A 24,535-nucleotide genomic window follows, 5' to 3' on the forward strand; every position below is an offset into this window, starting at 1 on the left:
AGCCGCCAACTAGCAAGTGCTCGTATGGAACCCATGGTGAATCATCCTCCGCTACAGTCCATCAATAAGCCCGGGAACCCTGAGTTTCCCACAACCCGAACCCTCTCAAAAAGAGAACGAAAGCGGGCTAGGAAGGGAAGGAAGTCCGCCCAACATCATCAACTCAACTCGTCAAAGGATCCACCTAAAGACCAGGCGACGTCAAATGGAGGTTACAATGGAGACATTATTACCCACATAAGTACAAGCTCTAACACAATAGTAGATGGGATAACACTCCCCGCCTCAGCAGACATTACCCACTCAACAAAGTCCCCCCTGAGACCACCCGAAGCAATTGGCACTATAACGAACCTAAGACCTAGCCCCACAAGGGGCCTGCAGAGCACAAACCTAAAACCAAATACGCCTGCGCTGCCCCCCCAACTAACACTGGTCAATGTGGGCAGCAAGTCTGCAAATAGTCAGAGGGAAGATGGCTATAAGGATCAAGACAGGCACATAGAGCAAAATCAGTCACTTATAACAGACACAAATACCCTCCAGTTACTCTGGATTCCAGAATTCACCTCCAGGTCCCCCACAGATGTTCTTAATCGCTCTTCTATCTTAAGAATCATAAAAGCCTTACCGGATCTTCAGTTTGTAGCCTCGGAGGACCTCATAGCTATAAAATGTATTCAAGCAAGAGGCACCCAACACACAGATCCAACACTCACCATCTTCTCGGCACCAGATATCCCAAAGCGGATCATGAAAAGAAAGGACCTATTGGAAGCCTGGGGCATTGAGGTAACTACCTAAAAAGGAGACCGCTATCCAACTCCGTTACTAGCCTCCCAATACATGGGAACTCCCAAAGGCACATGGTCGGTTCTGAAAGGAGTACATTAGGCCAGCAGACCCATCGAAGAAAGGTGCAGTGAGGAGAATCCACCTAAGCACCCGCTGACAGTCCAAGTATGGAAAGAAGAAGGGAGGGAAAAAATGGTCTTGGGTCAACAAAAGTATCCAGAAAGGAAATGGCCAACAATTGAATTGGTAAGGATCAACCCGCACACAGCATATTATCCATTTGCTCCTGGAACATCGGTGGCCTACGGTCAAAACTGGAGGATCCTGCAGTAATAAATTTCTTCAGCACCTTCGACATCTTACTCATACAGGAATCCTGGGCAATGGAATCAATACCGATAATCGGATTCATGGAATATCTTAATCCAGCAACGAAAACAAATAGGCCCGGTAGGCCAAAGGGAGGCCTTGCCATTTACGTTAGCACCAGCCTTTTGGTAAAAATCTCTGAGCATAAGGAGGAAGACCAACCTTTCCAATTTCTCCAGCTAGACGATTGGGGGAAAAACACACAGGAGCCATTGATTCTGGTCAACACATACATCAATTCTAAAAATAAAAAAATCAAAGCAAACAAATTTTTAACTCAACTATTAAGGATAAAATGTACAGTAAAATCTGCATTCTGGTTAATATCGGGCGATTTCAATCTCGCTTATTCCACAACCCCAGTGAGGACCACATCCAAACAGTGGCAAGAATGCCCAGCCAAACCCTCCCAAAAAAACTCAGGAAAGACAAAATAGGGGAGAGTTTCATACGCACCTCTGAATTAGTAGGCCTCTTCGCGCTAAACGGACGGAAGTGCCCCGATATGCCACCGGCTTGGACAAGATTCTCTGGGAAATCGGTCTCCTATCTAGACTACACTTTGGTGTCTCCTGCTTTATATAAGTTAGTAAACACCTTTACCATCATGGACCGCACGGAAAGCGACCATAAGCCACAGGTATTTGGGATCTGTGCATCACCGCAAAAACCGGAGAAAGTGGCAACCCTAAACGGGACACTAGGTACCGAAAATCTAAAGCGACTCAAATGGTCCTCAGACACCATTGAAAGTCAGGCAGAAGAGGCCCTACGAAAGCTAGAATCAATTACCACAAGTGGGGCAAAGCTGACAACAGTTTGGGAGAACTTTGCCCTAGATCTCATTAAAAAAGATTCCTTACGTAACACAAGAAAGGGAGCGCCATTGAATCACCGCCAAAGTTCACTTTTACCGTTGCCAGTGCGCAAAAGGAAAGCAGCTGTAGGGAAATTACTAAGGTCACTGCGTAAATGGCCAGATAATGTATCAATATTGACCGCCCTGAGAGAGCAAAGGAAATTGTATAAAAGGGATCTATGGACCTTTAAAAAAAGTCAACAGGAGGTCTTGTGGGCCAAACTACATTTTGCGACCAAAACATCTGATTCCAAAAGATTTTGGAAAATCGTCAATACAATAGACAATGGTGCAAAAGCAGGCAATAACGCAAACATAACAGAGTAAGTTTGGGTATCCCATTTAAAGTCCCATCTAAAGGAACTGACCATCGAAGAAGGCCCTCAAATTCAGTCGCATATGACTAGCTGGGATCCCAACATCCCTGAACCTTTGAAATTTACGGCACCAGAACTATTAAAAATCATTGGAAAATCACGAATGGACTGCGCCTCTGGCCCCAATGGCCTACCGCAAGCACTATTTAAACAAGAAACGGAAAGATGGGCCAATTTCCTGGCAGCAATGTTTAATGACGTGATCACAACAGGCAACATCCCGGCATCCTGGAAAGGCTCAATAATCCACCCCATATATAAGGGTGGGTGCGTGCGCTCCCCAAGCAACTATAGACTAATCGCTCTTTTAGACGTTGACCTCAAGTACTTTTCCTGCTGTGTACTAAAACATCTAGAAGCCTGGATCACAGATAACAATATTCTACCCTTTAATCAAACCGGGTTCACCAAGCACCAAGGAACATTAACAAATCTTATGGGGCTCGGCTTGATCATAAACAGAGCAAAAGCAAAGGGGACTCCAACCTATTTATGTTTTGTTGACTTTAAAGCTGCTTTTGACTGTGTCTGCCACAGCAAATTGTGGGCCAAATTACTACAGTGGGGGCTGCCACATTCTATTTTAAATGCCATCAAAATGCTATACTCTGATACTTGGGTGAAGGTTAAATTGGGGGAAGGCTCTCCCCTATCCAGGGCAGTCAAAACAACAGTGGGGGTGAAGCAAGGCTGTGTATTGGCCCCAACACTCTTCATCCTGTACATAGCAGATCTCTCCACCAAGTTAAATGGTCACTCATCCCACTCTCCGTCACTGGGCGGTCAACAAGTATCCAACCTACTATATGCAGATGACCTACTACTAATCAGTAATACCAGATGAGGCATGCAGAAATTATTAAAGGCATTAGAAGAATACTCAGGTTCTAATGATTTAGAAATTAATCATAAAAAATCTAAAATGATTACCTTAAACCGCAGGCCATCCACCAAAGGTAAATGGCATATGAATGGGAAAACCCTAGAGGAAGTAACATCATACAGATACCTAGGATTGGTGGTGGATGCTAGAGGTAATTACACGGCACAAAAAGAAGCAATAAAAAACAATACACAGGCCCTTACTTACACCTTTTGCAAGCTAGCAAATTCAATCTGTGGTCATGCTCTGAACCCATTAACAGTTGTAATGAGAGCGAAGCTACTTCCAACTATCGCCTATGGGACCGAAATAATGAGGGGGATGGAAGTAGGTCTTCTGGATAAGCTTCTGATAAAAACCTATAAGCGCGTTTTCCGGCTACCGGGGCGTGCATCGCCAGCCCAGGTCAGACTGGAATTCATGCTGGTCAAACAGTCGTTAGCCCGACCAGCGGCATACATTAAATGCTGCTACAAATTGAGCTGCGCTTCAAAAGGGTCTTTAGCCAATCTAGTTTGGCAGGAAATAATCCTAGAAAGAGGGAACTCCAACTGCATAAGATATCTAGAAGAGGGTAAGAGTCTTTTGAACTTAGATGAGGTATGGAACAGGTCTCTACCCATCCCTGTTTTCAATAAAGCAGTGAATAAAGCGAGTAAATTACAGAGCTTGCTAGAAGATAAGATCTCATTGACCAAAAGGGAGCATAGTTGGTTGATCCTTAACTCCTACAAAACATTTAAAGAATCACCACTTATGGCTGGCTCCTACTCACGGAAAATCAAGCAATCCTTTCTCAGACTTAGGCTGGGTGAAGTCCCTACTTTAGACCTCATGCCAAAATGGAAGAAGGAGCGGCAAGTAGGCTCCCAGGAGTGCCGTCTCTGTCATCTAGCAGATGAAAACTTGATGCATGTGGTCTGCATTTGTCCAGCCTTGGCGGCCGAAAGGAGACTCTTACTAAAAAAAGAATTTAACAGTTTAAGAATTAGATCCTGCAGACAAGCACTAATTGCAGCTTTTAACCCTCGAAATACAATATTGAACATTAGGCTGGTTCAATTTTTGGAAATTTTCACTCTTAAAACCACAGCCTCTCGAAATAACCAAGACAGAGGAAGGGCGGAAACGATAGCGAAATCCCTATAACCTGCTTTGAACATCTTAAAGAAGGGAAGGCTCCTAGTCAGTCCAGTGGGTTGTCTAGCTCGTGTCGTAAGAAAGTCCGGTATCAACAATCAGACTTAAGTAGGGATAAATAAAATTGATAGAAGGTCTCTTCCCACTTTGTCCTATTTTTACCAATGCTTCAGTGGTCTGCTACTGTCCTCCTTAAATTTCTTGGTGGAAGGACATTTCATATAGCTTTTTATTTTAAACACAGGATTTTATTTGGCGCTGTATTTATCTTACCCACAATAAGATTGTTCTGTTGCCCCATTATTAATACCTATAGCACTAGTATGTTCTTTTCTTATAATCTTTATGTGGAAGGAAAATTCACTAACCATTTCACCCTAAGCTAAAGAACTGTAATTGCCTTCTTGCACTAAAATTGTTCTGTTAAATGTTTATGTGGAAGGAAAGTTTTATGGTTTTTATTAACTAATAAACTTGTGTTTTACTCTCTCAAGTGATGTTACTGTGAGTGCTAATAGAAGTATTGTGCCCTAATGATGGAGTTTTTTCAACAAGATATTATAAAAGAAATAGTTTCTCTGCCACTAAAACCAATTTTATAGACAGCGTTGTAAACGTGCTAGCTTTAATAATAAGCCTTGGTTTTCCTATCGCACTGTACCGTGAATAACAGGTGTCACAATGGTGCGATTTAATGCTGCTTTATTTATCCACCTTGGAAGGCCGAGCTTCTCTTCCCGGGATTCAAACTTGTGATATCTTCCTTATTGCATGTCAACTCACAGTGTTTATCTCAATAAGCCATACTCACATGTGCTTATTCTAAGAAACATCGCATATGAACTCGTGCAAATTAAAATCCATGCATGGGAGCAGATATGCAAACTTTCTTTAATTCACAAAGGTTTCTGAAAGAAGTTCTGAAGAATATACTGTGAACTCCTTTCAGTGTGGTGGATGTTTGGTCACACAGAGATCCTCAGAGCTAGATATATGACACAGATTCCAAGTAATTACATTTATAACTCAGTAACTGCAAACCATTATTACCCGATTAGAAGAGTGTAACTGATAGATCTCTTATTTGCACTGAATGTCCTCGTTGTTTTCATAATGATGAATCTGTAAATCTGCAAGTTTGTAGTAAATTGAATGCATATTTGGTGGAATAAACATTGTGTAAACACTGTGTAAGCAACATACCATTATGTAAATCATATATATTTTATATATGATTTGGAGATTGGTGTATCTAACATCATATTCTTTCACCGTACATGATCAATACATTGGCAGTTCTCTCAGTTTATTAAATTATTTTTATCAATTAGTTTTCATGGTAGACATAATTACAAAAATATTATATGACCATGCAGTTTTAACCGCTAAATGTTGCAGTTAACCTCACTATCACTTTTCTTAAATTAGTGGATTGGAGGCATTTAATTAATTTGTTACGAGATACTTCTATTTCAAGAATCGTATGACTTTGGTGATTTGATTTTTAAGGGCTACATTTGTTATTCTATCTCTTCTGGATGTGGTAAAGCTAACGGAGATGGACCAATAAAAGGGTTAATTTGATCCTTGATGGTGATTTTAATGCTAAACTGACATCACATGTATTCATTCGATAACTTTATGATTTGGAGTAGCAAGTAATCCATACCTAATCGATTTGATATCCAGGGATTCATGCTCCATAATAATTTTACAGAACGTGATATTGTATTTGTATTAGAATCTGAGGTAGGTGAACACAATACAATTCTTATGTTTTAGGGCTTGGATGTAATTTGGTTATTGATTATATATTAGTGTGCCCTGCAGCTTGACTAAATATCCCCTCTGAGATGCAGTAGTAGACAAGTATTTTGATGTTCATAATCCCATAACCACTGTCTTTGAACTGCTTCTTCCATTTATACATACCCTTCTTATGGATAATTTGATCCTCACGACCACAGATAGAGGCCCTATGTTAATAGGGAAACTCTCAGATCCGCCCTCTGAGGAGACCAAGCACGAAGACATTGTTAAGTGTTTCAATTATTTGAAATCTCTGGTGAAAATATTTCTTCCTAAACCTGTTAGGAGAATAGATGTTCATCAACCTAAGTACTTTGATGCAGCAGCTTGTTCTCTATCTCATAGGCGCCTCGGCGAAGAGCTATCTACTAAACGTATAGACAATGCAGCGCTTGCCCTATGTAGAGCCCATTCTAAAAGTACAATAGAAAGAAGGAAAGCTGAACTCAGGCTTACAATTTAGTAATCTCTCCTGGAGGCATGTAATCACAAAGACCCTATACTTCTTTGGCAGACAGTTCACTTCATAAAAGTTGACAGTCGAACCTTATCTAGTCTGGTGGGCATATAGCCGGCAGACCAATGGTTAACATATTTTCAGAGCATCTATTGTTTTAACTCAGTAGATAGGCTTGCATGCATTGATGTTGGGAACAGTTCAAACCAAGTAGGATTATCTTTACATGTGAACATCACAAGTTAGTCCTCACACTGTTGGAAAGCCCTTTGGGGTAGGTAAAGGCCCAGATGGGGTACATGGGGATCTTTATAAGCCCAACATAGATCTTTGGGTACCTTACTCATCAATGTACTAAGCAGCACTTATAACATCAAATATTGAGTATGGCGCAGTATGTGTTCATGGAGGGCTTAGGTACTTTGGAGCAGTGCTTGAATTTACATCTGATTGTAGGCAAATGTAAATTTGCAAAAGCTGCCCCCAACAACTGGCATTCATTGACCTTTCCATTGTTTTCAACCATGTTAACAGATCTAAAAGTTGGTGACATCTAACTCATACTGGTCTTGAAACCCCTCCAGTCCACTTTTTTTTATCTCTGTTACATTACAATTTATCTGTTAAGGTCAGGTATGACAATAATGGCAAGTACAGAAGCCTCTTTAAACTAGAAAAGAGCATGTGACAGGGCTTTATACGAACGACCTTAATTCTTTTTTAAATAAACCCAGGGCATTCTTAAAACATTGGTCTGCACCTTTGTCTCCTTTATGGAAGAGCTTGATCTTGAGAACAATCTAACTAAATCATATATCATGACCTGTGGGCCTAAAAGCTCCAAAATGTGTATCATTTCTGTCAAAATAAAAATTATTGAGCAAGTACAATTTTCCTATTTTGGCCAAGTTGTCGATGCAGGGACTACCTGCTCCCGTGACTGTACATACAGCATCAGAAATGTTGTTAGTCAATTGCTGGGGGCTTTAAATTAACTTCTAATCTAGGATCTACATCCCTAGCTCTGTTATCTGAATTTGATAAAAACTCAGTTTATACCGATTGCAACACATAGTGCAGGATTTGTGGTTATGCTAAAGTTACTAGGCTGCAGACCAGTGCTTGATGTGAACCAGTAGTGTCTGGTACTGACTATCTGCACTTTTTTATTTTGAGAAGGAGAGTACCTGCACTACTCAGCAGAAATGTAAAACTTTTACTTGAAGAGTAGGGCGGACAGAGAACAGACTTTGTCACCATCACCTCTCTACTTTTCAGAGGTTCGCATTTTTTCTGCCAAGAGGAACTGGCAGTGAGCTTCACAGGAGATGTGCGAGGCTCGCCCTCTTCAGTTATGAGTTTTCATTTGTAATAATCCCTATGCTACTCTTAATTGTGATATTAATATTATGGATTGTCTCAATTGTGCTAAGGGCCTGTGGATTCATTGATTACTTGATATAAATATAAAGTGGAATAAAGGTCTTGGGAATGACTTCCTTATTTCTGGATGCTTTATTATTAGACAATAGTTGCGTATCCAGAGAGCTGACAGAATTAAAATAAACTTTAATACAGCAAAATTGCATTAGTTAGTTAAATGCTTATGTAGCGCATACAGCTACCCACTTTGGGTTTCCCGGTGCTTTTTGCAACAAGTACGTTTATCTGGCTCAGGTGTTTCAAAACAGCCACGCCTTCAATTGTCTGTGAAAAGTTGGCAGCGAGGTGCAGGATCTCAGTTGTTCTAGTAGAGAGATCTAAAGCTTGAGGCCCATGAATGAAAAAGAACAACCTCCCATGCAAGTGGGTTTAATCTTAGGAATAGAGCACTAGGAGAGGTTGCTGGAACGTAGATAGCCAGAAGGTTGATACAGTTTTATCAGACCATTAATATGTCTTTGAAGACACAGCACAAAGCCTTGAAATGGACTTGTTTTTCCACCTCTAACCAGTGTAGCTCACTGCAGAGAGAAGTAACTGAGGCATGTTTTGGCAGTCGATAAATTAGCCTTACAGCCGCATTCTGCACCACCTACATGTGTCTCATGGAAGCTTTATCAGCCCCCAGGCTTGAGATGTTGCCATGCTCCAGGCAAGATTGGATAAGTGCCTGAATTACAGTTCTTTGGGCAGATGTAAGGAACATCCAGATAAATTGTCGTTGCCATTTCACAGTGGCAAAGCAGATTCCAGATACCTTTGCCACCAGTGGCTTCATGGAGAGCTTATTATCAATCAGAAACCCTACGTTCTTGACTTTGGAAGCTGGAGGAAAGGATCTTCCCCTGCACCACTGGCTAATACTGTGGTCCCCACAGGCTTGGGTTTTTTCCAAGGATCAACACCTCCATTTTGTCACCATTCAGTTTTAGCAAGTTAATATTAATCCAGAAGGCTACCTGAATCAGACAGGAGTTCAGAGAAACAGAGCTGTGGTCCTGAGCGGATGACAATGAAAAGATGATTTGCGTATCATTGGCATAAAAAAAGGGTAAGACCACACCGCTCTACCAGCTCGGCCAGGGGGCATACATAGATATTAAAAAGTGCAGGGCTTACAGCTGATCCATGAGGAACACCAGAAGTCACAGCATGACACATGGACAAAACATCGCCTGAGGAAACTTGAAAGGTGCGACCCCTCAGAGGGAGGATAGCCAAGGCTTTCCCTTGGATCCCCAATTTACATAAGTCTCCCTATGAACATGCCATGGAACATGGTATTGAAGGCAATGCTGAAACTGAGTAAGATCAGCACTGCCATCTTGCCCTTTTCTAAGAGCAGCGTAAGATGTTCTGTAACTCCCAAGAGGGAGACCTCAGTACTGTGTCCTGCTCTGGACCCTGGCTGGAAGTACTGTAAAACCTTTTGGGACTCCACAAAAGCAGAAAGATGTTTACTGGCATGCTTTTCTAGAATTATAGACATAATGGGGAACAGGGAGGTAGGTCTATTATTAGGCCCATTGTCAGGATGTAGGTTAGGTTTCTTCAGAAGAGGAAGAACCATGGCATGCTTCCCTGCCTGAGGAACAGAGCCCTCCTGCAGTGAACAATTGAGGAGTTTTACCAGGAGAAGCAGGATGTCTGGATCCAAGAAGCAGAGGTTGGCGGGGGAAGCGGTCTTTCAGGGAGCCGGATCTTATATATTGTGCCCAAGACACAAATATAGACGAGTCCAGAGTATGGCGGGTAAGAGGAAGGTTAACCGAGATCGAAGTATTCACATCAGGAAGTGGCCGAGTGATATCTGTCCACGAAGAGTCTCCACTTCCTCTCAGCAAAGATTACTGAATATCCTGCACTTTGTTTATGAAAAAGACGCCAATTCCTCACATTGAAACTGGGATAGTGCAGCTGCCAGGGCAGTCCTGCCAGGATCAGAAAGCTCACTAATTATTGTAAAAAGCATTCTCTGACAGACAGTTATGAGCCAAGGTAATCTGCTGAGAAAAGAAAGTGGCCCGGACCAATCTACATTGTCTATGATAGTTCTTTAGTGTCAATTTATATTTGAGCTTGGCAGTTTCAAGCCTCTCCAGCTTCTTACAGCTCTTTTTCATAGCCTGTAGTTCCTCAGTATACCATAGGGCTGGGGGGTGAAGCCTGGCTGAGCAAGTGATTTTTAAAGGCAGGACTAGATGTAAGGAGCTGTGCAGCCACTCATCCATTCGAGGCTGATCGACCTAGGTTAGAGATCGAATTCCTCAACTGACTGTTTAGGGCACTGATGTCCACCTTTGGCCAGCTCCTAGCAATAGTCCGAGGTTTATTCTTCTCCCTAGTGATGCCAGATCGGATAGGTACTGTAAAAGAAGCAGCCAGATGATCTGACCAGAGGAGAGGTACCAAGGGAAGAGAGCAAAGGTTTAATAGGTTTTGGGAAACTGATTCCAGCGAATTCCCTGCTTGGTGGGTGGAGGTAGAACTAAGAAGATTCAAATTCAAAGTTCGCAAATCTTCAATATAGTCTGGCTGGTGCTGCAAAGAGGGTCCTATAGGTGGATATTCAGATCCCCATTACTACAAAATTGGCTGACCTCAGGATGAGAGGGGCTGAAAGATCGGGTAAAGCCTTGTACAAGCAACCCACATTGCCAAGTGGCTGTTAGAGCAAAGTGCCGGGAAGGGTGAATTTAGGAGAAAGTTTAAGTGCAAAAGATACCGCCTCACGAAAAGGGGTGGGCAGAGCTTGTATTTTGCACATGTATGTATCTTTAAATACTATTGCTAATTCACTTCCCAGTCTGTCTGCTCTATCCATCCTTACAGTAGAATAATTTGGGGGAGGACAGCAGTCACATCCTGCATGGATGCCTCATGAAGCAAAGTTTGTGCAACAAACAAGGCATTTGGGGCATGATCCTCAAAGAAATTAAAAAGATGAAGTTGATGGCGCATTAATGAGTATTTAGGTTGAAAAAACAGAAACTCACAATGACGCCTAATATCTGGTGCAGATGTTTTGCCAAGCTGTGAGGTGTCACAAAGGGAGACGCTAGGAGGCGACTGCACCCTTTCTTGTGGCAAAGTGGAGAACAAAAAGTCCTTACATATATTAGCATTCTCTATCAAATCAAGAGATCCTGACAGCCCTCTAAGCAAGGGGGACTGCGGTGCTCTTAACTGCATTGCTGAGAAAGACATTCTGTTGGACCTAAAAGGGGCAGGTGCCCTGGCCCCTAGACCAGTTTGAGTGCAGATGGGCGCAGATGGACTTGCCTTTGGCGTGCCAGCAGCGCACCAGTGGCGCACCTGCTGTGTGCGTCAGCTGCATGGTCGCATTGTGGCCATCGCTAAATAGTCTAACTTGCTTGCTTAACCACTAGACCACTAACAGCGCGGACAACGCAACCACAGCAAAGGCAGCCATAAAAACTGCAGCAGGCACTTGAACACGTGCACCAACTCAAAAAAGAGGTACGTAGAATCTAGAAACAGTTTAATTAAAAAAACGACTAATATTCCCTCATAAAACATGTATCACACTTTTAGCAGTCCCAAAAAGAGAGAGACAAACACCCTACCTGTTGCTGCGCACTCGTGTTGTATGCATTACGCATACTGTCAACAGAATCCAGCCATATTTATTGCCTGTTAATAGTACTTGGAAAAAACACTGTTGTGTTTACTCAGAATGGTACTATGGGGGTGATTCTGAGTCTGGCGGGCGGCGGAGGCCGCCCGCCAGACTTCCCCCCTCCAAAATACCGCTCCGCGGTCGAAAGACCGCTGAGGGTATTTTGGGTTTTGCACTGGGCTGGCGGGCGACCGCCAAAAGGCCGCCCGCCAGCCCAGTGCAAAACACCCTTCCCACGAGGACGCCGGCTCAGAATTGAGCCAGCGGAGTGGGAAGGTGCGACGGGTGCAGTGGCACCCGTCACGAATTTCACTGTCTGCAATGCAGACAGTGAAATTCTTTGTGGGGCCCTCTTACGGGGGCCCCTGCAGTGCCCATGCCATTGGCATGGGCACTGCAGGGGCCCCCAGGGGCCCCACGACAACCCATACCGCCATCCTGTTCCTGGCGGGCGAACCGCCAGGAACAGGACGGCGGTATGGGCTGTCAGAATCCCCATGGCGGCGCAGCGAGCTGCGCCGCCATGGAGGATTCAATTGGGCAGCGGAAAACCGGCGGGAGACCGCCGGTTTTCCCTTTCTGGCCGCGGCTGAACCGCCGCGGTCAGAATGCCCCCGTCATTTTAGCCCTGGCGGTCTTGGACCGCCAGGGTTAGAATGACCCCCTATATGTCATCTGTACCGTTTCTTTTCGGATAGTACCATAGTGAATCTATATGATTCTGCTCCTTTGACGAGACATCAGCCCAGGCTTTGCTGCATTCTACGTTCTTCTGTACATTTTAGTGCCCTTAAAACTTTCCTTTTTAATCCTGCTGCTCAATAAATATAATATTAAGAAACGTAGGCGAGGCATTCTATTTTTGCAAATGTCAACGGACACGATGTATCTTTTTGTGAGGTCTTGTTTAAAATGCAATGGCGCAAACAAGCAGGGCACAGAAATTGCTCGTGTCTGCTTTCAACAAGTACAAAAGAAACAACAGTTTTCTGAAGAGTTTTTTTTTTCCTACTACAAGGCTACCCAGCAAAGACTCGAATTCTTTCTATGAAATCTAATGAAAAAGTCTTCAAGCTTAATGTATTTATCTTAATTTGTCTGAGTCACAGTGATTCACAGGGTAATTAAGTGGTGGGTAGTTATTTTTATCTAGAATTATTAGGACATCGTTTTACAAGTAAACAACATCTGGCTACTTAGGTTTTTGTCTATGGCAATCCATTAAAATATTTCCCTTTACAGCAAAGAATGTTATTAGGAAAAAGACATGAGCAGACCATAGTTGCAAAAAACAACACGTTTGCTTGCGGGTACTTCTAAATGATGAAGCAGGGAGGGAGGCTTTCAGTCAGATTAATAAAACAGCAACATGTAACTGCTTTTATGGAGCACGGAATTAAAAAAAACACCAAGGAGGAAAAATGTTATCATTATTTTTATTATGATCATCATCGGCCTCGGACCTTGGATATTACTAATAATAATTATTATTAATAATAATAATAATAATAATAATAATGACATGGGGAATGTTCAAATAAAGCTCACAGTAAGAACCATAAGGCATTGGGGCCCATATTTATACTTTTTGACAAAAAACTGCGCCAACGCAGTTTTGCGTCAAAAAAATTAGCGCCGGCTAATGCCATTCTGAAGCGCCATGCGGGCGCCGTATTTATTGAATGACGTTAGCCGGCGTTAGCCGCCGGCGCCGTCTGGTGTGCGTTAAAAAAAACGACGTACACCAGGCAGCGCCGGCGTAGGGGGATATGGAGCTTGGGCGTCAAGAAATGGGGCAAGTCAGGTTGAGGCAATTTTTTCACCTCAACCCGATTTGCGCCATTTTTTTTCACTCCCAACCCCCATAGAAATGACTCCTGTCTTAGCAAAGACAGGAGTCATGCCCCCTTGCCCAATGGCCATGCCCAGGGGACTTCTGTCCCCTGGGCATGGTCATTGGGCATAGTGGCATGTAGGGGGGCACAAATCAGGCCCCCCTATGCCACAAAAAAAAAAAAAAAAAACACTTACCTGATCTTACCTTAATGTCCCTGGGATGGGTCCCTCCAGCCTTGGGTGTCCTCCTGGGGTGGGCATGGGTGACAGGGGGTGTCCCTGGGGGCATGGGGGGTCACCTCTGGGCTCCTTCAGAGCCCACAGGTCCCTTAACGCCTGCCTTTTGCAGGCGCTAAAAAACGGCGCAAAAGCGGCCGTACGTCATTTTTTTTGACCCGCCCACTCCCGGGCGTGATTTTTGCCCGGGAGTATAAATCCCACGCACATGCCTCGGAGTCGATTTTTTAGACGGGAACGCCTACCTTGCATATAATTAACGCAAAGTAGGTGTCCACGCTAAAAAAATGACGCTAACTCCATGGACTTTGGCGCTAGACGCGTCTAACGCCAAAGTATAAATATGGAGTTAGTTCTGCGTCGAAATTGCGTAAAAAAAAACGACGCAATTTCGGCGCAAACGGAGTATAAATATGCCCCTGAATGTTTAATGTTTAATGTTTTTAAAACAAATATAGTGTTATTATTAGTGACGTCACCAATATCACCTGCAGTGCTCTTATGCTATACTGTTACTGATAATACTAGCGACTGTAATGAGACCGAGCTCTGTACCCGAAAAAAAACTCCTTTATAAGGTGCGCAAGGGGCCCACATCATGCGAGTACAGGCAGCAAACCTAATAAAACGCAGGACCCTTTTTTTAAAGGAAGTTCAATAGCCAAGTTGCCAGCATGCATTATAGTGCTTTTACTTGTGCCAAGATGTAGCTGTTGTTCAAGAGCCTACAAACAGCAGAAAAAAAGAAGTGGACATCAAGTCACCACGATTTTTAAAGTTCTGAATATTATTAGCTACTGTAGAGTGCACCTTCAAGCAGCGACAAAAGCTAAACATCTCCTGCTTGATCTGACCAACCTGGCTTCAGATCATGCTGCAGCACAGAGACCACCACCTTATACTTCATAGTCGATACCCTCTTGACCATAGATAAGGATGACTCCAGCCTCCTGATTTTGCTGAACTTCTCAGATGACTTTGACACAGTCGACCATCCTCATATGCACCGTTGAGTAACAAAAGGGATTCATCGGCAATGTCCTCCACTGGTCCTCCTCCCACCTTTTCAAACAACAACAGTTTGTTCACAGGGGCACTTCTAGGACAAAAAACATTGCTATCATGTATGGGCTCACTAACCTCCATACTGTCTCCTGTCATCTTCAACCTTTACATGGAGCCACTTTGGCCCATATTTATACTTTTTGACGCTAAACTGCGCTAGCGCCGTCTAACGCCATTCTGAAGCGCCATGCGGGCGCCGTATTTATGGAATGGCGTTAGCCGGCGCAAGCAGACCGGCGCTGCCTGGTGTGCGTGGAAAAAAACCACGTAGACCAGGCAGCGCCGGCGTTGGGAAAAAATGACGTTAGGGCGTCTTAAAATGGGGCAAGTCAGGTTGAGGCAAAAAAATCGCCTCAACCCGATTTGCGTCATTTTTTTACGACGCCCAGACGCCATTTCATGACTCCTGTCTTAGTAAAGACAGGAGTCATGCCCCCTTGCCCAATGGCCATGCCCAGGGGACTTATGTCCCCTGGGCATGGTCATTGGGCATAGTGGCATGTAGGGGGGCACAAATAAGGCCCCCCTATGCCACCAAAAAAAATTAAAAAAAATAAAAAATTATACTTACCTGAACTTACCTGAATGTCCCTGGGGTGGGTCCCTCCATCCTTGGGTGTCCTCCTGGGGTGGGCAGGGGTGGCAGGGGGGGTCCCTGGGGGCAGGGGAGGGCACCTGTGTGCTCATTTTGAGCCCACAGGCCCCTTAACGCCTACCCTGACCCAGGCGTTAAATAGTGGCGCAAATGCGGGGTTTTTTGTCCCGCCAACTCCCGGGCGTGATTTTTGCCCGGGAGTATAAATACGACGCATTTGCGTCGCCGTCATTTTTTTAGACGGGAACGCCTTCCTTGCATCTCATTAACGCAAGGAAGGCGTTCACGCAAAAAAATGACGCTATTTGCCCATACTTTGGCGCTAGACGCGTCTAACGCCAAAGTATAAATATGGCGTTAGTTTTGCGCCGAATTTGCGTCGAAAAAAACGACGCTAATTCGGCGCAAACGGAGTATAAATACGGGCCCTTGTGTTTTACTCACAGATAACAGCATCGATATACATCAAAATGGAGATGAGGCTCAACTCTGCTTGAAAGTCTCCTCTGTTTCAGATAGCAAATTACTTAAACACTGCTAGCACATCATCCAGACTTGGATGTCAAGTGCCTACCTGAAGCTCAACCCAATCTATAAAAAATCCCTATTATTTGCTAAGCACAAGAAACAAGATATTGTACAAACCTGCCTTAATGTTGTGAACCTTGGCAGCCTGACGCACCAACTCTCACTGAATGCCTAATCAGTTGGATTCATCCTGCACACTAACCTTTTTCTGAAGAAACACATTGCCAAAAAGCAAAAGGGGGCTGGTACTAGCCCTGCTTATCTTGCATACACGTTCACCATTTCTTGTGGTGTTTGGCACACCCACAGCCAGGACAGTATCAGATTGCAAACTAAGAAGTAAAAAATAAATAAATAAAAACCTAGGCCTTTTTCATGAATGTATCCATGTTCTGGAACAACATCCCAATGTTGATCACGACTGCCCTGGTGCTGCTCTAATTTAGAAAAGAGTTGAAGACTTGCCTCTGTAAAGACCAGTATATTAAACTGTATTATTCTCCATTGTTCCTCTTCGGAAACTAAACTTATTTCATAGCCGCCTTTCTCTCTGTGATTTTCAGAAAGCACTGAACAATATCTCATTCTTTCTTTGGCTCTTGTACAAAATCTGGAACTCCACTTCCATCTTTTTAAATCCCTGCCTTATTCTTTTCAAATCTGGAATTGAACCCCTTTTGTTCAATAGATTTTTCCATTCTTCAGCATCCGATATGATATTTCTCACTTCACCAGTTCATCCCTGCTTCCTCTGCCACTCTATTCGTTGCACCTCTTTCACTCTCTCCACATGGCTCATTTGATTAAAACTACTGTGGTTATGATAATCTTCCCACTACTTATATCCATATACGTACATATTCTCTCCCATTTTTTGACAGTCAAATATTTTCTGATATATCGTCTACGTGTTGCAAGACTTCCTATTGTTATTTTATCAATAATTGCATCAATTCCATGCAGTCTTTTTCCCTTTCTTCATGTAAAGCACTCCTATGCTCTCTAATACTCAAAATTAAATAAATATACCAGAGTATAGGTAGGTGATTCTGTCTTTTTGATCTGGGATTTTCTTCCAGGAAGTTTCTTTGGCTCACATTTAGCGTTTCAATATTTAAAGATTGAACCAGGGTGAATTTATTTATTTGATATAAATGTGGTAAGTCCTTAAGTATGCAGTATCAATGAAGGCTTGTGAAAGCCCTTGAATGATAGTGAAATGGCCTTCAGAGGGATAGGTGTAGATAAGGTTGGTTAGGGTTGTATAGTTTCGTCCATTTTCATTTCTGGCTTGCAGTATTCCTACAATAGATGAAGTAGTGTTCATAACATGGTATGGGGATTTCAGTCGACCTGAAAAACTGAAGTTGGCATTTGATATGCACCCTGCTGAGTCAGTGGCATCTATTACCAACTGAGTAAAATGCAGGCTTTCTAGGTTATCCATGAATGATTTGGTGGACGTTTGGTTGGATTGATTGAACCAATGTCTAATGGTCAAACACAAAACATTAATCATGAATAGTATGAAGACCGGACAATAAGATGAGCTCCTCAATTACTGATATGCCACAGCATAACAATAGAGTTAGATACAGAACATAGCACATAGGTAAACTTGAATTACTATTACAATTTTTACATTTTTTTATAATGAATTACCTAGTAATGCCATAGTATAGGTTCTTCAACATTTTATTTCTTTTTCAAATACAGAGGATCAAATAATGTAAACAAAATTCTCAACTCAGGAGCAAGATAAGTAATCTTTCTTTTGAATGATTGGTTTGTGCCTTTCGTATGTAAAAGGTGCTAAGTGCAATATCCGAAATCTGAATTTTGAATACTCGGTTCTCAAAAGGAGTGTGTTGGAAATGGCCATTTTTGCAGGGCTATCCCCAACCTTTTTGCTTCTGACCTCTAATTACTGATACTGTGCTGAATTTTGTTTTTGGTTGCTTTAGGACTCTAGGCATGTTACCACTGCTGATCAGTGCAAAAGTGCAAGTGCTGTCTGTGTAAGTGGTATTGGTGATTGGTTGATCCATGACTGGCATATTTGATTTACTGGTAAGTCCCTAGTATAGCACAACATAGGGAAATATGTATGCCCAACTGCTACTAGTGGGCCTGCAACACTGATTGTGCCACCCACGTGAGTACCCTGTATACATGTCTCAGACCTGCCACTGCAGTGTCTGTGTGTACACTTTTATACTGCCATTTTGACCTGGCAAGTGCAACCACTTGCCAGGCCCAAAGTTTTCCTTTTACTACATGTAAGTCACTAACAGGGAAGGCCCGAGACAGTCCCATGGGCAGGGTGCAGTGTATTTAAAAGGTAGGACATGTATTGGTGTGTTTTACATGTCCTGATAGTGAATCACTGCTAATTTGGTTTTCACCAGAAATATCTTTTAAGTGTAATTTCCCCTTGGGAGCAGATAGAGATGTGAAGTTTGGGGTCTCTGAACTCACAATTTAAAAATAAACTTTTTAGTGAAGTTGGTTATTAATTTGTAAGTTTGAACTTTTAGAAAGTGGACATTTTCTTGCTTAACGATTCTGTCTGTGGAATACATGTCTGGGTCAGGATGACAGTTTGGCTGATGGGTCTCTCTGAGCTAGAGTGATGGGAGGAGCTGACACTTGCACCTGAATTGGGCTGTGCTTGTCCTTACACAAAGCATTCTCCAACCCCCCTGGAGTGTGTCTGGGGCCGGGCAGGAAAGGCAGGATTTTGTGCACTACAAATACTTTTCTTTGATGTTTGCCGACTTCAAAGGCAGAATTGGGTATACGTACGGGACCTCTGATCCCACAAAGTTAGAATCCTTCTGGACTGTGGACATTCTGCCAGGAAGAAGAGCTGGGTGCTGTAGGAGGGACTACCACTCTGCTTTTTACTTTGCTGTGAGGGCCTACTGCTTGCTGCTTCCGTCATAGGAGTGAAAGGAGTGTTTTCTACATCCTGCTTCCAAAGGTTTTCCAAGGGCTTGGACTGAGCTTCCCTCCTGTTTAGAAGTGTCAGGGACATCAAAGCCTCTTCTGCAAGCACCTGGGCTCTCTTGCTGAGAGTCCTGACTTGCCAAGTTATGCCAAATCCAGGTCCTTGGCCCTTGGGAGTGAGTTCTAGTGCAACCCAGAAGAAACTAAGTACATCGACTCCAGAGTGACTTTGGAACTGGCACCGCTGTCTGACTCCACGTCACTGCCAGCACCAGAGTCATGGTCCCTGCAGAGTGCAACAAGAGCGACTGACGCCACAGTCCTGATGCCACCACAACACCTCTGTAGTCCCACCACAGCAGGCGTCCCGAGTGCCGTGTCACCAACGTCCGTGGCACCTGACTTCACTCCCTGCTGCAGCACCTGTGGCCTCGTGGTGTGATTATGATACCGCAAAGCCAACGCCTCACGTTTTGACCTGCTGGATTCATCGACCCCGCCTTGTCATAAAGAACCAATGCCTTGCCACCAACACTGCATCACCTCCCCTGCAACCATAAGGAACCAATGCCTCACCACCCCTGCCTAGCAGGAAGAAAACCAACACCCCACCTCCCCGGTAGCAGTAACGAGCCGACGCCGCACCGGCTCCAGCAACGCCTCAACCCCCCTGACTCCGTGCAGCATCTTTGTTTCCTCGTTTTCCAAGGTACTGTACCTGGGGTCTGTGCGACTCCGTGACCGTCCCTCACTCCCTCATGAGTGGCGTCCGACTGTGGGGAATGGCTACGTCAAGACATCATGATAGCTCTAGTTGGAGCTATTGTGTTTCTAAGCGCCGCCTTCGTATCTTTGCTTTTGTGCAGTGGAAGTTTGTCATTTTGGTCTTGTTTTATTCAGATATATATTGGCTTTTTTTCTAAACTGGTGTGGGGGACTTTTGTGGAGTTTTCACTGTGTGTGTGTGTAAGCGAATACTTTACACATTGCTGCTACCAAGGGGGGCAGCCGGGGTTATCTTTGCTGTGTGACTTCCTTACCCTGACTAGAGTGAGGGTCCCTACTTGGACAGGGTGCATACCACTACCAAACTAAAGACCCCAATTCTAACAGTGTGCATTAAACCAATTTGCATAATTTTCAAACTTAGAACTGATGTAAAAAGACAGGAAACGTTCAGTTAACATACCTAAAATGGAACTCCCAATCTGTCTGATATTATTTTTTGATTAACCAGATATCCTCACTACTCACTGAGGAATGATCCAACTAAACCTGTATCACAGTAGTCAAAGGGCAAATGTACAAACTTAAACTGTGGTAAACCTTAAGAATAGCACAGTTTTATTTTGTGAGCCAGAAAGCATGCAACTAAAAGTTATGTAGAGTAAGATGTATTCTAATAATTATGTTTTTTTGTTTATCGATTTCCATGAGCATGTGACCATAAATGGCCATTTCAGTTGTTCATGTAGTAAATCTGAAACATTACATATGCAGTCTAGTTTATTTTTTAGGCATCTTTGCACTTTTAGTAGCATTGAGCCACATATGAATGCCAAAGTGAATGAAAAACAAAATGTTATGCAAATTGAACATATTATTTCAGTTCCTATTGGCCAATTATGACATCCTCCAAAGCTCACTGCTAGGTTAATTTTTAATTTTGTTGCACATGGGTGCTTAACAAAGATGTTTTTTGTTTGGCTTGTTGGGCCATTTTTTTATTATCCAAAGAGCATGCAAAGAAAACGTATGTATTTTAAGGTGTATTCTGGTAGTTATGTATTTGTTTATAGCTTCCTATTAGCATGTGACCATAAATGGGTCTTTCGGTTGTTCATGTAGTAAACCTGAAACTTTAAATACGCAGTCTAGTTTATTCTTCCCTCACATCAGCCTCTACTTCCCTCACATTAGCCTCTTCTTCCCTCACATTAGCCCCTACTACCGTCACATCAGCCCCTACTTACCTCAATTCAGCCTCTACTTCACTCACATTAGCCCCTACGTCCCTCACATTAGTCCCTACGTCCCTCACATCAGCCCCTATGTCTCTCACATCAGCCCCTATGTCTCTCACATCAGCCCCTATGTCTCTCACATCAGCCTCTACTTCCCTCACATCAGCCCCTACTTACCTCACATCAGCCTCTACTTCCCTCACATTAACCCCTACTACCCTCACAGCCCCTACGTCCCTCACATCAGCCTCTACTTCCCTCACATCAGCCCCTACTTACCGCACATCAGCCTCTACTTCCCTCACATTTGCCCCTACTACCCTCACAGCCCCTATGTCCCTCACATCAGCCTCTACTTCCCTCACATCAGCCCCTACCTCCCTCACATTAGCCCCTACATCCCTCACATCAGCCCATTCTTCCCACACATCAGCCTCTACCTCCCTCACATCAGCCCCTACTTCCCACATATCAGCCCCTAATTCTCTCACATCACCCCCGACTTCTCTCACACATCCCCTACTTCCCTCAAATTAGCCCCTACTCACATGGCATCAGCCCCTACTACCCTCACATCAGCCCATACTTCTCTCACATCAGCCTCTACTTCCCTCTCATTAGTTCCTACTACCCTCACATCAGCCCCTACTTCGCTCACATCAGCCCCTCCTACTCTCTCTCTCTCTCTCTCTCTCTCTCTCTCTCTCTCTCTCTCTCTATCTCTCTCTGTCTCTCTCTCTCTCTCTCTCTCTCTCTGTCTGTCTCTAGCTCTCTCTTTCTCTCCTCTCTCTCTCTCTCCCGCTCCCTGTTGCGCTCTCTCTCTTTCTCTCTCTCTTTCTCTCCTCTCTCGCTCTCTCTCTCCTCTCTCTCTCTCTCTCTCTACTCTCTCTCTGTCTCTCTCTCTCTCCCGTTTACCTTAAAGTCACTGTTTCATTCTTTGCTCACCGCGAGAAAAACCGACACAAAGATAGCAGACCCGAGCCAGGGTCCCTGGCCCACTACCAAGCCAAGGATGATGAGTTGGAGGAAGGCGGTCTGTGGTGGTCTGTGCACTATTCACTGTTTACATTAAGTGAGAGGAAGGCGGTCTGTGGTGGTCTAAAGACTTCAGCTTCAGGGGTGACTGACTCACAGACCACGAGAGGAAGCATCACTCAGTCCTCTCCTGGTGCCAGCCTCATGGTCTGATGTTCTCTCCCTCCACACTGTGACCACAGCCAGAGATGTTTAGACAGCACTGAATGTGCTGTGGCCACAGCCAGAGATGTGCAGACGGCAATGGTTAGAATGTGCTGCGACTACAGCTAGAGATGTCCAGATGTCTCTGAATGCGCTGTGACCACAGCCACAGATGTGCAGATGACACTGAGGGGGTGATTCTGACCCCGGCGGTTCCTTACCGCCGGGGCCAGGGTCGGCGGGAGCACCGCCAACAGGCTGGCGGTGCCCCGCAGGGCATTCTGACCGCGGCGGTTCAGCCGCGGTCAGAAGAGGAAAACCGGCGGTCTCCCGCCGGTTTTCCGCTACCCTGGGAATCGCCCATGGCGGCGCAGCTTGCTGCGCCGCCATGGGGGATTCTGACAGCCCATACCGCCATCCTGTTCCTGGCGGTTCTCCCGCCGGGAACAGGATGGCGGTATGGGTTGTCGTGGGGCCCCTGGGGGCCCCTGCAGTGCCCATGCCAATGGCATGGGCACTGCAGGGGCCCCCGTAAGAGGGCCCCACTTTGTATTTCAGTGTCTGCGTTGCAGACACTGAAATATGCGACGGGTGCCACTGCACCCGTCGCACCTTCCCACTCCGCCGGCTCAATTCTGAGCCGGCGTCCTAGTGGGAAGGGTTTTTGCACTGGGCTGGCGGGCGGCCTTTTGGCGGTCGCCCGCCAGCCCAGTGCAAAAGCCAAAATACCCTCAGCGGTCTTGCGACCGCGGAGCGGTATTTTGGAGGGGGGAAGTCTGGCGGGCCCGCCAGACTTAGAATGACCCCCTGAATGTGCTGTGACCGCAGCCAGAGATGTGCAGATGGCACTGGGTGGAATGTGCTGTGTGCGCAGGCAGAGAGAAGTGCAGATGGTGCTGGTGGAACATGCTGTGACCACAGCCAGAGATGTGTAGATGGCACTGGGTGGAATGCGCTGTGTGCGCAGGCTGAGAAGTGCAGATGGCGCTGGGTGAAACATGCTGTGACCACAGCCAGCGATGTGCAGATGGCACTGGGTGGAATGTGCTGTGACCACTGCCAGAGATGTGCAGATGGCACTGGGTGGATTGTGCTGTGACCACAGCCAGAGATGTGTGGATGGCACTGGGTGGAATGTGCTGTGACCACAGCCAAAGATGTGCAGATGACACTGAATGTGCTGTGACCACAGTCAGAGATGTGCAGATGGCACTGGGTGGAATGTGCTGTGACCACAGCCAGAGATATACAGATAGAACTCAATGTGCTGTGATCACAGCCAGAGATGTGCAGACGGCACTGGTTGGAATGTTCTGTGGCCACAGCCAGAGATGTGCAGACGGCACTGGGTGGAATGTGCTGTGGCCACAGCCAGGCATGTGCAGATGGCACTGGGTGGAATGTGCTGTGGCCACAGCCAGAGATGTGCAGACGGCACTGGGTGGAATGTGCTGTGGCCACAGCCAGGCATGTGCAGACTGGGTTGAAAGACCTTCTAACTTAATAATTACATACTCTACTTACTTGCAGTAACCAAAAGAATCATCTGTGCAGCCTTTGGCCGTGCACAGCAGGAGGTGACCCCAGAGCCTGGCCACAAGTCTGAAGCTGCGGCCAACCCCTACAACTACTCAAACCTGCTCTGTGCATGGCCTTTGGACGTGCACAGCAGGGGTTGGCCATAGGGCCTGGCCTGTGGCCAGATGCTGCAGCCAACCCCCCCGAACCACCTAACCCCACGCTACGCACGAACTTTGGCCGTGCACAGCAGGAGTTGGCCACAGCCTCTCTCTCTCTGGATGTGAGAATAGGTGTGGCAGAGTGTATCTGGGTGTGAGAGTGGGTGCATCAGTGTGTTAGTAGGTTTGTGAGTGGGTCCATGAAGGTTTCAGTGGATCTGTGAGTGGGTGTATGACTATCTGGATGGATCTGTGAGTAGGTGTGTAAGGGTCTGAGTGGGTGAGTGAGTGGGAGAAAGAGATTGAAAGAGAGAGACTGAAAGAGAGTACGATGGAGAGAGATAGAGAGTTTTTAAGCTTTGATGACTGATATACTTAGAATGAGATATTTCTGGACAAATTGAAAATAAAAATATATTTGTCAATTAAAACGAGTGAAATCACCATTCAGTATGAACCTTAAACTTTTGAAGTTTAAAAGAAATTAAAGAAGGAAGACCATGGGCAGATCTGGAGTAAAACCCTAAACTTTCAATGTGAGGGTCTGTGACCTTAACCTTTAGGCCATAAGTGACTCCTTACTGTGACGCTTCCAGACATACCTATGACAGTCAACCGACGCATATGATTGGAAAGAAATGTAAATGTTCCCATCACTAGAAAGGTTTAACAGTCAAAACAATAGTAAATAAACATACCCATTGCCAAGCGATACTAGGATTTGAACCTTG

The 24,535-nt window shown here is 44.8% G+C and overlaps 1 protein-coding gene across 1 annotated transcript in view; it reads left to right on the plus strand.

Moving 5' to 3' along the window:
- The window catches only part of MAP3K15 (mitogen-activated protein kinase kinase kinase 15), a 1,103,876-nt gene that overhangs the window by 945,082 nt on the left and 134,259 nt on the right, over positions 1–24,535 (plus strand). The window lies entirely within an intron of this gene.

This window comes from Pleurodeles waltl, chromosome 8 (genome assembly GCF_031143425.1).
Source record: "Pleurodeles waltl isolate 20211129_DDA chromosome 8, aPleWal1.hap1.20221129, whole genome shotgun sequence".
In the NCBI taxonomy this organism is placed as follows: Eukaryota; Metazoa; Chordata; class Amphibia; order Caudata; family Salamandridae; genus Pleurodeles; species Pleurodeles waltl.